This window comes from Colossoma macropomum, unplaced genomic scaffold (genome assembly GCF_904425465.1).
Source record: "Colossoma macropomum unplaced genomic scaffold, Colossoma_macropomum, whole genome shotgun sequence".
NCBI classification, from domain to species: Eukaryota; Metazoa; Chordata; class Actinopteri; order Characiformes; family Serrasalmidae; genus Colossoma; species Colossoma macropomum.
Genome location: NW_023494794.1, coordinates 27,002,847 through 27,016,729, shown reverse-complemented (window position 1 = coordinate 27,016,729; position 13,883 = coordinate 27,002,847). Strand labels below are relative to the sequence as shown.

The window sequence follows — 13,883 nt, the reverse complement described above, 5'->3', positions numbered from 1 at the left end:
ACTAGTAGCTCAACAGAGTCACAACATTACACACACACATTATTTTGTATAAGCTTACGGCCACCACCCTGAGGGGAAGGTCTTTGGTGGCAAGCCAGACCCTGGCCAAAATGAGGGTCCCAGGTGTCGCTTGCTGTCGGCAGCTAGTTTTTGTGAGGCTGAAGCATTTTGCCGTGCAGCGTGACCCTTTTGCCACACCCTTTAGCATCACTGCACTAGCTGATGGGCTGCAGGGACTGCAACCTCCATCTCCTGCTCGGGGAACATGGGCGGAGGATACCTAAACTGGCACCTGAAGGGAGAAATCCCCAGCGATGTGTGCTATTGGGCGTTATGGGCATACTCTGCCTAAAAGTGGTGCTTAGATCATGTAGATGGTCTAAAGAAGGCTGCCTCCCAGGCCGACGGTGGTCTGGGTGCTGCAAAAAATTTGCAGTCCTTGGAAATCTGGTCGACCACAACCATATTCACCATGTTGCCCTGTGACATGGGCAACCTGATGACGAAATCTAGGAAGATGTGGGACCAGGGTCGAAACCGTGTGGAAAGGGGATAGAGCAAGCCTGTTGGTCATGTATTAGTTTCCTTGCTCTGAGTGCATACCCTGCAGGCCGCTATGTAAGCACTTACATCCTTCTCCATCCTAGGCCACCAGAATCAGCTCTGTAGGAACTCAAGAATTTTAGCTTGGACACAGGACAGAATGTACTGCAACATGATATTGCTGAAATGCATGTACAGTATGCGATATTTAATATCTACCATTGTCCTGTCCATAGATATTACTCAGTCATTCTATTTAAGTACTGTACAAGTCAGAGACCACTCTAATTTCCAGTGGGGGCTGGAGTTGAAATAAAGGATGTGTTAACTTATTTTCACTTACAAAAAAAAAAAACAAACCCACAAAAACATGTCATTTGAATGTGGGTGGAGGGATTCAAACCTTTGCATATGACTGTATTGAGACAATGGGATTTCTGACAACAATGCAAGACCTGTTTGATCACCAAAAGCGTCCCCATCAGATAAAAGCTTTTATCTTTTGAGAGAGAGGAGAGAATCAAGCTCTATTTATAACTTGTACTGAATGACTGTTTAATTGGAAATTTAATAAATGAAAGGTGCTCTGAGTTTTTCATGACATTATATACTTTGTATACTTACAGATGTATTTCTAAATGTAAATAGTAAATGTTTATTTTGAAACAATAAAATTCATGAGGTAAATCATTAAATTATGTGCTGATGTATTGTTCTCAAAGTTCTACAGGTCAAAATAAATAAAAAATGAGCATTTTCAGATTTAATTTTAATTGAACATACCGTCCCAGTATACTCTCATTTGGTGCTGTATAAACGATGGACAGATTATAAATAAATAAATGTATAATTAGATAAATAAATAAACAAAACAAAACAAAGGCTTGCATGTGAGAGAACTTTCTACAGTGTGCATGAGCAGGTTTCTCAGACATTAAAGCTTTAGCCAGGAAAGATGATTAGAAAACAATGGCATGATTCTGTGACAAAGGCCATAAACCATGTGCAGAGTCAAATGGCAATTGTCATGCTGGGTCTGCTCAGAAACGAGCAGGAACTAAATCATGATAAAGTCTTACGTGAAATACACAAAGCCTGTTAGTCAAGAAAACTTCACTGAACAAGTTTTTTCACCTCCAAACATCCACCTCCAAAGGACAAGCCAAGGCTTATGTTCTATGTGGTTTGTCCAAATTAAATTATAATCCTTTTATTTACATTAAATGAGATTAAAATGCCATTAAAATTCCACATGTTGTAGAATGTAGTTGTAAGAAAGGGGGTTCTTTGGAGTGATGCAATAGAAGTTCCACTTTTGGTTATCTAAAGCAGGGGTTCCCAACCACTGGTCCAAAGACCGGTACAGGCCCATAGATTATTGGATACCTTGGCACAACAATGCAACAGCAAGCAGGAGGAGTTGGTAGCCTGACTGCTAGAACTCACTGTTTCAGTATTATCACCAATAATATTATAGTGGTAGTATTCTTAATCAAAGACTGAATTCTTCCCATTAAATTTTAGGACATTTTGAACATATCGAACATGACATTTTAATTTAGAGATGTATGAGTATGAAGAAACTTTATACCCTCTTAAAAGGCCAGCACACACATGTAGGTCCAAACTTTTATTACATGCATCTATGATTCAAGAACAAATTTCTTAGTTTGCTGCATTATTCCATGTAATTACTTTGCAAATTACTGAGTTATGAGCTTTAGCATGTAATAAACCTGGAATCAAGCTAAGAAGCATTTAGAAAGCTTTATACTGGACTGTCAAGACTAAATTTAGGAGAAACCATGTTATGCATGACATAGGTGCAGCGAAATATTGTATACATGTTTAAAACGTATTTTAAATGATACAGAGGGTGTGTGGTTGAAATGCAAATCATTGTTTACAACCTCTTAAATTTGTCTTCTGAGTGCTATTTTTGTATTTAGCATCATTTTGCTTGGAAATTTTATTTATGAAAATCACTTTACACAGCAGAAAAGGTTCTATGTAAGTAGCTGATCAGAGCTCACTGTACATTACAGGAATATATTAAGCGTGATGTATAATGAATGATTATTACTTTGCATTGTTTCATTTAAGATGTTCATTTGAGTTGAAAAACAGTTAAATTGCTTGTTAGCAAAATGAAATTTTTTGGATTGGTTGGATGGAAGAACCATTATTTTTACAGTGTGGATAACGAATGGAAGCTAGTAGCCACCAATTAGCATGACACTGTTGGCATCATGCTAACTGTTGATCATTTGTCTTCATGCGCTATGAGAAACATTAACATTTTAACTGAATTTTTACCCCTATAAATAAAAATCAAAGCATCTGGAAGTCAGAATAGCATTTCTGACATTAGATAATGTAGACGCCATTATTGTGAGAAGAAAATGCACAAAAAGAGCACAATTTGCAGGTGATGGTGTTCTCTGAACAAGGAACTAGCCACCTTATCATCATGAAATTTTGTTTTGTGTGAAATTTGTTTTTGTGTTTGTTTAAATTTCATTGGAAAAAAGACAATGAAAAAAAATACCATTTTATTTAGTTACTGAGGCTTTGTGTAAGTTTCTGTTAAATAAATCCTCCACTTATTTTACTCCATCAGTAGAATTCTTCTCATTGTTATAACTCCTGAAAGGTTTGTTAAAGCATAAGTATAAAGGTAAGATGAGGTTCCTTAAACATGTCACTTCTTTTTAAACCCTTTAATTCTGAAGGGTTTTAAAAACATATTCATTCACATAGTCCCCATGTGAAAGAACATTCTAGATTTGCACAAGAATGTTTCTCAGACATTAAAGCTTTTGCCTGGAAGAGGAGGTCAAAAAATACCAGGGTAAAGGCATGCATATGTGAAAAGAGCCAAAACATACAGAGACACTGAAACCATAAACACAATGAAGAAGTCATTGTGAAATGAATGTGCCTTTATAATGCCCTAAAGGCCTATGAAACTAATATGTAAAAATTAACTGGTTTTAGTTTACATTCTTAGCAATAAATATGGAGAATTAAGAATTATAAATGCATATTGTGTAAATAAGTTATACATCTGCAAAGTTTATTGCTCAATTTCTATTTATTTCATAAGTTTAAAAGGAAAATACATAAAATATAAAATGTGCCAGAACCTTTGCACAGGTCAAATTTTATAATTCAGTCTTTGAGATGAAAACAAATCCTTTCAGAGTGTGATGTGAAATACTACATTTTACAGAAACTTACCAACATAGATTTCTTTACAGTGGTGGTGAAAGGAATCAGGGGTCATGATGTCTACAACACAATATAGCCATTTTATTTACTATCCAAATTAACCAGTAAGCCTGCAGGTGTTCTGAATTTATATATACATTGTTGGTGATGAGAAATTTATTGAAGAAATAAGTTCTCTTTAGTGACTATTTTGCCTTTTAACACCCTACATAGACCCTCCACCTTGAAACGAATAAAAAAAATCATTTTAGGCCAAAACATTTTCTCAAAATTATTCTAAAACAATATTTTAGACATCTTACAGCGCATTTGTAACCGTTTTAGGCAATAATTTTCTGTGAGGAAGCTTTAAAGGCATTTACCTCTTCAAATGTCTGGTCACATCACCAGCACTGTGAACAATTCTGACTCTGCTACTTTCTCCAGAACACAGTTCACATCAAACCGCTCTAAATGACTTAAGCATTGAATTCCCCTTTATTTTCACTCAGAAAATCATCAAAACTTTTCACTGTATGTGGAAAAGCTATATGACTGAAAGTAAGAACTGATGATCACATCATTATATTGTTCAATTTTATGAAAAAATAAACAATTATACTAAAGCTTTCCATGAAGAACAAAAGCTTTGAGCACCACCTCTTGCCGTGAGGCCTACTTTTTTACTTTCACTTTCCTATTTGGTTCAGAAGTTGTTCTTCAGGTTACATTTGTCTTGTTTCATCTATGCCGCCAGCATCAACCTTACAGACTATTACATTGTGTTGTTGACAGGTGTCATGCTGCAGTGTGTCTAGTAGTCAATTGTGTGTATCTGTTTTGTCTTTTAGAAATTTTCCACAGTCTTCTATTCTCTGAGTGCTCTTTGGGCCAATGATGATTTTCTGCATTCTGAGCAAGAAAGTATCCAAATGTTTGGGTTAATGCATGAAAATATCCTCTACTTTCTCCAGGCCTGCAGTTGATCTCCAATAAACAGAAGTGTCAGCCCTCTAACAACCCACAGAAGCTGGTCTTTCAGTATTTCTCTATGATCAAAGTGTGGTCTACATTCACATGAAGACTTTATCAATGTTGTTTTCAATGATGTTGTGAATGTACCAGGTAGTAAGAAAAAGGCACTCCATGGGCAAGATTTTTGCTGTCTGTTTTCCAAAGAATAGGTGTGAAGAATGCATCATGTTTGGAATAGTTGACATTTTATGTCGTCCAACCATGGGGCGGTGTAATTAACATCTGAAAGAAATTCATCAGACTGACCTGTCTAAACCCTAGTTTCATGGGCTTAACATTTTGGCAAGCTCGCCAGGAGAAGCATCAATTCACATTCATCTCTCTCCATGAGAAGAAGCTTATTATTTCTAAACACATTTCAAGTGAACGTTTAGTTATACACACCTTTGAATGGACAGGATAATACATATTACAAATTCTGTAAGTTTATGGTTTCTGTTCAAGCTGTTTTGAGATGGTTATTGGTAATTATTTATTTGCTGACACTATGACCCTGACATATTTTCAGAGCATAATCAAAAGCCACCATTGTCACCAGTAAACTAAGCCCTAGTGGTGCATTTCAGTAAACCATCCAGGAAAAGTATTGATCCAGGATCATTTTACTTTGCTAGACTGTCCTAAAAACACAGAAGAAGAAACAGAGCTGCAGGAGCTCCTAGAGGAGGTCAGCACCACCTTGAATGAACTACAATTAGTGCACGTCTATTTGCTAATAAGGAGGAGAGCAAATGGATGTTCTACCACTGAGAATCTCAACCCTGGTCCAGAGGTGGTATTTTCCCTGCTCTCAACATGTGTGAGTGAAAGTGCATCGGTTACAGCAGGAAAATCTAGGGGGTACTCCAGGACCAGGGTTGAGATTGAGAACCTGTGTTCTACAATGAATAAATCTTCACCTAAGCAGTTGAACAAACGTAGGTTGTGACTATATCTTTATTACCATCTTCTTCCAGATCAAACAGCAAATCAAAGAGATCATAAAGAAATCAAAGTGTCTTTCCTCCACATCGTAGACCCTTAGATGTTACAGACCCTGAATAATGTAGAAGATACTAAGAAAGCTCCTCAAAATCTTACATCACTGCCTCATCTTCTCTGCCTTCCCCACACTTTTCTTATCATTTTTTGAACTGTCCTTGTATGAGTGCAAGGAAGCAAGAATCTACAAATGATGAAGAGGCAGATAACAATAAGCTGGAGAAAAGACTGAATGACTTATGAGATAAAATGACATGATTTTTACAAAGAAGACACAATTCTTTAAGACAGCTAATGTGCATGTGATTGTCATGACTCAGACCATCTGCAATAATAAAAGTAAGGCCAACAACTGATTAGGACAAACTGATCAGAATTAAAATTGCTTTTGTGACCACTACAGGTTACTACGCGTACTTGGTAATGCTTTTTGGCCTTTCTGTTGCCCCTTCCGTTTTCCAAGCTTGCATTAACAACGTTCTATTGGACGAGATAGGGAAATTCTCTATAGCACATAATGATGACATACTCATTTACTCCCCTGACTTTAAGATTCACATAAAACATGTCCGTTCTGTCCTAAAAACGCTTCTAGAAAACAATCTGTTTGTAAAAGTTCCATTTGCAGTCGGTAGCTTTTTTGGGATATGTCACTAGCTCCGATGGGGTGGTGATGGATGACCAAAAAGTAGAAGCAGTGGTGAATTGGCCCACTCCTACATCTGTGAAAGAGATTCCTTGGGTTTGCAAATTTTTATTGATTGGTTTTATCCTAAATTTTAGTAGTATCGCTGTCCCTCTGACCACATTACTCAAGGGTAATCCAAGAAAATTGACCCGGACCAAGCAGGCTGAGGAAGCTTTTCTAAAACTGAGAGAAGCATTAACTACTGCCCCTATTTTAAAATAGGAGTCTCTCAAAAACGTTTATAGTAGAAGTAGATTCTTCAGAGACTGGAATCAGGGCCATGCTTTCTCAAAGATCTGGTAACCCACCAAAACTTTGACCAGTGGCCTTTTATTCTCACCTGCTCACACCTACAGCGAGGAATTATGGGATAGGAGACCGTGAGTTGCTGGCGGTTAAGCTAGCCCTAGAGGAATGGAGGCATTGGTTAGAGGGTGCTAATCACCCTTTTGTTGTACTCACGGACAATAACAATCTAGAATATCTGCGCAATGCTAAATGCCTTAAAGCTTGCCAAGCTAGATGGTCTCTCTTCTTTTCTATATTTCAGTTCAGTATTACTTATCGCCCTGGATCTAGAAATACTAAAGCTGATACACTTTCTAGAATGTATCATGAAGACACATTAGAGACAGATCAGTCAGAGAATAAATCCATTCTTCCTCCTCATGTGAACATAGCATCTATGTGTTGGGAGACTGATGATGGCGAGATTGAAAGGGCATTAGAAAATTGTCAGGTACCCAGTCAGTGTCCCCCCAAAAAGCTGTATGTCCCAAGCCAGTTCCGCAATGGACTCATTACATGGGCACATTCCTCTCTCACCTCAGGTCACCCCGAGGAAACACACACTCAGCAGTTATTGCCCAACTGCTATTGGTGGGAAAGCATGAATAAGGACGTTCATTCATTTGTATCCTCCTGCTCTACATGTTCCCAGTGTAAAACTCCCAAGACGTTGCCTGCTGGTAAACTCATTCCTTTGCCTGTGCCTGTCAACCCTGGTCCCACATAGTAATAGACTTCATCACCGATCTCCCTGAATCTCAATGGTTTACCACCATCCTCAATGTGGTTGATAGATTTCCATCAACTCAACTACAGGACTAACCCCTTTCCAGTGCATTCTGGGATATCAACCTCTTACAGCACCTTGGACAGGCGTAACAACGGATGTTCCAGCAGTCGTCACCTGGATGAGAAAGAGCGAGAAGGTCTGGGAGGAGACATATCAGAGAATCGATGTTGCATCGCCACCGTGGAATTACCCCTGTTTACCAACCCAGAGATCACGTGTGGCTGTCAACTAGAGACTTCAGAGCCATTGAGGGAAGTAGAAAGCTTCAACCTAAGCACATTGGTCCATTTAAGGTGCTTGAAATAATAAATGAGGTGACATACAAGCTTGATTTACGCCCCCCAACCCCTGTTTTTGAGTCTCATGCTCATTTCATGTTTCTTTGTTAAAACCTGACATTTCAGGGCCTTTGGACAAGGCTACACTGGACGTCACCACAACCCCCACCAGGGGAGATAGACAGAGAGTGCATTTATGCTGTCCATCGGTCACTGGATTCCCAGGGATGTGGAGAAGAGCTCCAGTACATCATTTCTGTTACCTGTCGTTGTCTGCTGTCACCAGGTTTCTCTTGTTGTTTCAGCCCTTGTAGATTCTGGCGCAGAGGGAAACTTCATTCAGTCTCATCTGGCAGAACAACTACAGATTCCTGTGGAGGCCCTAAACACCCCATTGCGTATAGCAGCCCTGGGTGGACGTCCTGTAGGGGCTAAATCTATTGCTACAAGGACTGAACTGAACTGGTGCATCTGGAGACCAGCACTCTTCAAAGTGAACTCTCCTTTTTTAAAATGGCTACATCAGCAAGTGACTGGCTACATCCGCAAGTGCACTGATGATGTTACTGTCTCCAAACTCATCACTACACACCCCAACCAGAAGCCATGGATGACTGCAGAGGTGCGCATGCTGCTGAGAACCCGTGACAAGGCTTTCAAGTCAGGGGATAAGGCAAGCCTCAGGATAGCGAGAGCCAAGCTTTCCTGGGCCATCAGAGAGGCAAAGCGCACTTACTCAAAGAAAATCCATGAACATTTTCAAGACACTGCTGACACACTGCGCATGTGGCAGGGCATCCAGGCCATCACCAACTACAAGACACCTCCACCTGCTTGTGACAATGATGCCTCCCTTCCAGATGCACTGAATAACTTCTGTGCTCGGTTTGAAGCAAAGAACGGTACAATGGTGAGGAAAACCACACCCCCTCCAGATGAACAGGTACTGTTTCTGTCCACAGCTGATGTGCGGAGAACTCTACACAGATTCAACCCATGAAAAGCCCCAGGATCTGACAGCATACCGGGCAGAGTGCTCAGAGAATGCACTGAACAGCTGGCTGTTGTTCGCACGGACATGTTCAACATCTCTCTGAGCACTGCTGTCGTTCCAATGTGCTTCAAGTCCACCACCATCATCCCTGTGCCCCTCAGGGCTGTATGCTTAATCCACTGCTGTTCACTCTGCTGACTCATGACTGTACTGCAAAGTACAGCTCAAACCACATCATCAACATAGCAGTTCCACGATGGACTCATTACATGGGCACATTCCTCTTTCACCTCAGGTCACCCCTGGGAAACACACACTCAGCAGTTATTGGCCAACTATTATTGGTGGGAGAGCATGAATAAGGATGTTCATTCATTTGTATCCTCCTGCTCTACATGTTGCCAGTGTAATACTCCCAAGACATTGCCTGCTGATAAACTCATTTCTTTGTCTGTGCCTGTCAACCCTGGTCCCACATAGTAATAGACTTCATCACCGATCTCTCTGAATCTCAATGGTTTACCACCATCCTCAATGTGGTTGATAGATTTACACGTGGTGTAAGATTCATCCCCTTTCCAGCACTCCCTACTGCTTTTCAAACGGCAAAGACTTTATTCAGTCAGGTTTTTCATTATTTTGGTATTCCAGAGGACATTCTGTCTGATAGAGGTCCTCAATTTACTTCCAAAGTCTGGTCAGTGTTTTTTGAACACGTAGAGGTCTACGTCAGCTTAACATCCGGCTATCATCCACAATCTAATGGACAGTCCGAAAGCATTAATCAGGAGTTAGGAAAATTCCTAGGATTGTTTTTGTTCCAATAACCCTTCAGATTGGTCAGGATTTCTCTTGTGGGCAGAGGTAGCCCAAAGTTCACTGATCAGCTCAGCTACAGGACTGACCCCTTTTCATACAAATACAAATCCACCAATGACATGCAGGAAGACAGAGATGGCATGTATCTTGGCTTGATGAGATGAGAGTCATGTATGATCTTTTCTTTAACCCCAGACGGTTAATGTACTGTCTCCAACCATAAGGTTGCAAACCTCACTATTGCTGCCATTGGATAGATAGCAGTAGACGTACTCATGCTGCTAAAGGGGTTGTATTTTTGCAGTGATGTAATGTGAATAGTTAAATTCTCTCACTGCAGCACACATCAGTAACTCAAAGCTAGCATCTGCATCATTCATAAAACTGGCTATACTAATTAGCACTGGGGTTGGCACTGGTCGTCTTAGCGAGCCAGTCTTGAGAAGTATTTATTCAGAATTGCCGATCTCTATGAGATGAATCTAAGAATTTCTGAACACTCTCATCTCAAGAGAACATTTAGTTTAATCAAAAAGAGGTGATTTCTGAAGATTTGGAGGCCCTAAGTGACGTCCCCCCTACTCACCCCAAACATGTGCTTTTTTATGCAAGAATACACAATAAATTCATACATAAATAAGAAAATCTATAGACTCGCAGTATATTGATTTATTTCAACAGTACAGGGCCCCCTGCTGGCTCAGGGGTTCTGAGCTGCTTATACCACATTTGTAAGAAAAAAACAGCATAAACACAGGTATCAGAGTCACAATGCATTATCAGAACCTCTTGCATTTAGAGCTCTGTTCATGAATACAGCAACACACCTCAAAGAATGCGATAAAAAGACATGTTCTTTAGGGTTCAAACTTTATTGATTTAATTTGTGGGTAACACATATAGATTGGAATTTAATAGGTAAGGATAGGTCAAATCAAAAATTCAAAACTGTTGGTAGAACTCCTTCCTCTCCTTCTCAGGAGAGTGTACCCTTCTTTGGTTATGTTCCATTTACCCTGTGATCTGAAATAAAAATGAAAACACAACATAATTTAATCAGAAGAACTGACTGATTGCAGTCATTGCCAAAATTAGATAACTAATGTAAAATAATTGTTTTACAATAAACATCAACAATATCTATTATATACTTACACCCTGCACCCAGGAGAGGTAGGCAGACACGCGGGTAAAGACGGTGGGTTTCCTGATGGTGTTGCAACCAGCAGTGGACACAAAGCTGGTGAGTCCATGGACTACATACCTGCCACCAACCACACAGTTCAGGGGACCACCACCATCACCCTACAGTGAGACATCATGAGATTAGCACTTCTTTCACAGAAATACAACAGGTAACTGTATTGAGAATAAGACACAGCTCTCACATTGCAACCAGCAGCAGTTCCTGCACCACCAGCGCAGATCATGCTGGTTTTGACAGTAGCGCCCCACCAGGTGCTGCTACTGCAGGTAGCGTAATCGACTGAAGGCAGTGAAGCCTGTTTCAGCTGAGCAGAGAGATAACCACCAGCTAGGAGAAACAGAAAGGGAGGAAACCGGCTTAAACTCTAATCTGAGTATATAATCTGAGACTTCAAGTGGCAAAAAAACATAAGATCATGGCATCCATCAGCCAAGGCTTGCTATCATAAATGGAAGTAGAGATAACATGACTTTCAATGTTATTGTTAAGATATAGAGGTGTTGCTCACTCTGTGTGACTCCCCAGCCGGTGACATAGCAGGCTGTGTTGCCAGCGAGGACCTGGTCTACAGGAGGCAGAGAAGCCAGCTGCACGTAAGAGTTTAGGAGGCCAGACGGATCAGGGCAATGTCATACCTGATGTAAGAAGAAGAACATTGATCATTTACTGCTTAGTGTATTTAATTATAGTGTATTTAATCATCTACATCAACCTACACAGGTCTCCCATAACTTGTCAAATACCCTCACATAAATTCTCCAATGCCTTTTCAATACATTTGAAAACAGACCCTGATTTGGTATATAAGATTTTGTCATGGTTCTTTTGAGTCCAAAAAGTTTCCAGTGGAAATCATGAGAGATTTTAGCAAAACCATGCAATATTATTAAACGTCATTTCCTATAATGTGATTTCTCCTTTTGATATAATCAACACAGCTCAAATAAACAAGAAACAAACATACCCAGCAGCCAGATCGCGCTTCCAGCCAGGGTGGATGTAGATGGCACTGATTCCAATGTACTGCTCCTTGCCACTCTCAGGTAGAGTCAGATCATGATCACCAAGGACAACGACGGACACCCCAGTGCTAAATTAGAGAACAAAAAAAAAGACACTGTTCAGTGTGTGAAATTTAAGACTATTGGTTAGCAGTGGTTGCAGGTGCTTGCTTACCCATCCACACACTGAGCGGCAGTCAGCACCCAGTTCTTTTTGATCAGCACTCCTCCACAGTAGTGGTTGTAGCATGTTCCACTCTGAACTCGCAGTGAGACCTGTGGTAATGAACATGAGAGATATGTTACTTGGAAGAGTATGTTTTTTAGCATCTGCAAGGCCTACATTTCATACATCATTGTATTTACCTGCCAGGGCCAAGCATTGGGACTGCTTACTGAACCACCAATCACTCTGTTCTGCCCTTGCCCCTGTCCGGCTTGATTAAAGGGGACGACAGACTGACCCAGCACTGCCATAATGGAGAAAACGCACAAAATCAGACAAATCAGCTTAAGACAAATAAACAATTCAATCAAGTTTAATAGACCTGCAGTTCAGATAAATAAATGCACAGTTCAGACAGGACTTACCAAGTGCTGCCAAAGTGGTGAAGTAGAGGATTCTCAGCATCTTTGCAGATGTTCAGGATGATGTGCAGAGCAGAAAGTTTTGAAGCGTTTTATACAGTTAGGAATGGGGTGGGGCTGGATACACTTGACTACATTTGGCCAATGGTCATGCAACTTTAACATAGCAGGCAAAAAAATAAACAAAACAAAACATCACCCACTTTTTTTCCCTTAAGGAAATCAAAGTTAAAGTGTAGGTATTTGAGAAATGTCTTTGCCACTGTGCACGTATAATCAACTTTTGGGAACCTGTAGTCGTTAAGGCAGTTTGGGCAGTCGTTACAGATACTCAAGTGAAACCGGTTTTAACACCTGACTGGATCAAAGAACTCTGTCTTATTTTGCCCAGTTTTTTCCAAAATTATACTTCTTCAGCTACAATGATACTAGTAGGGCTTAATCATAGTTAATATGAGTTTTGCTTGGAGAAACCACCTCAGTTACCTGTAATGGACATCTTCTGAAGCTCAATGGATGACTAAAGGAAACGTTAGGAAACCTGATCCCATGTCAGTTAAGGGGCAAAATATTTTATTTGATCACAGCAATTAAAAAAATCAAGCTCAATAGAGTCACAACATTACACACATAGAGAAAAAACAGTGTCCTAGATCATCTGGTAACAGAGTTATGGAGTAAAATATTTTATTTGACATAGCAATAAAAAAAATCTGAGTCATTTCCGGGCATCCATGGAACCTTATCGCATGCTCTAAAAGCAGCAAGGCTGCCTCCCAGGCCGATGGTCGTCTGGGTACTGCAATAAATTTGCAGGCCTTGGAAATCTGGTCGACCACAACCATATTCACCATGTTGCCCTGTGACATGGGCAACCTGATGACGAAATCCAGGAAGATATGGGACCAGGGTCGAAATGGTATGGAAAGGGGATAGAGCAAGTCTGCTGGTCATGTATTAGTTTCCTTGCTCTGAGTGCATACCCGGCAGGCCGCTATGTAAGCACTTACATCTTTCTCCATCCTAGGCCACCAGAATCGGCTCTGTAGGAACTCAAGAATTTTAGCTTGGACACAGGACGGAATGTACTGCTGACCTGGGGGTCCTACCCCTGGATTTGGATCAGTCAGATGCCCCCTGGATGTCAGTCTCCAGCTCCCAGTGCAATTGGGCAATGATTCAGGTCCCAGGAATATTGGGTTCTGGAGGCTGGTCAGTGGGTGGCTTGTCCCACTATCTGGAGAGCATGTTGGGCTTGAGATTTTTTGACCCCCTCGATATGATAGCAGGAACCACCTGGCAAGGGGTGGTGGTCTTTGACAAGAATTTTATTGAGGCCTCGATAATCAATACAGAATTTTTTCCCACAAAGAAAAACCCATTCCCTAAAGGTGAGGTGGATGGCTGGATGAAGTCCAAGGCCAATGCCACCATAAGTCCTGTGAGAAGGCAGGACTTGGG

At 40.6% G+C, this 13,883-nt stretch overlaps 1 pseudogene; it reads right to left on the bottom strand.

Annotated features, from left to right (window-relative positions):
- Positions 1-10,520: 10,520 nt before the first annotated feature.
- Positions 10,521-12,489, bottom strand: LOC118815132 (annotated as a pseudogene).
- Between the last annotated feature and the right edge of the window lie 1,394 nt (positions 12,490-13,883).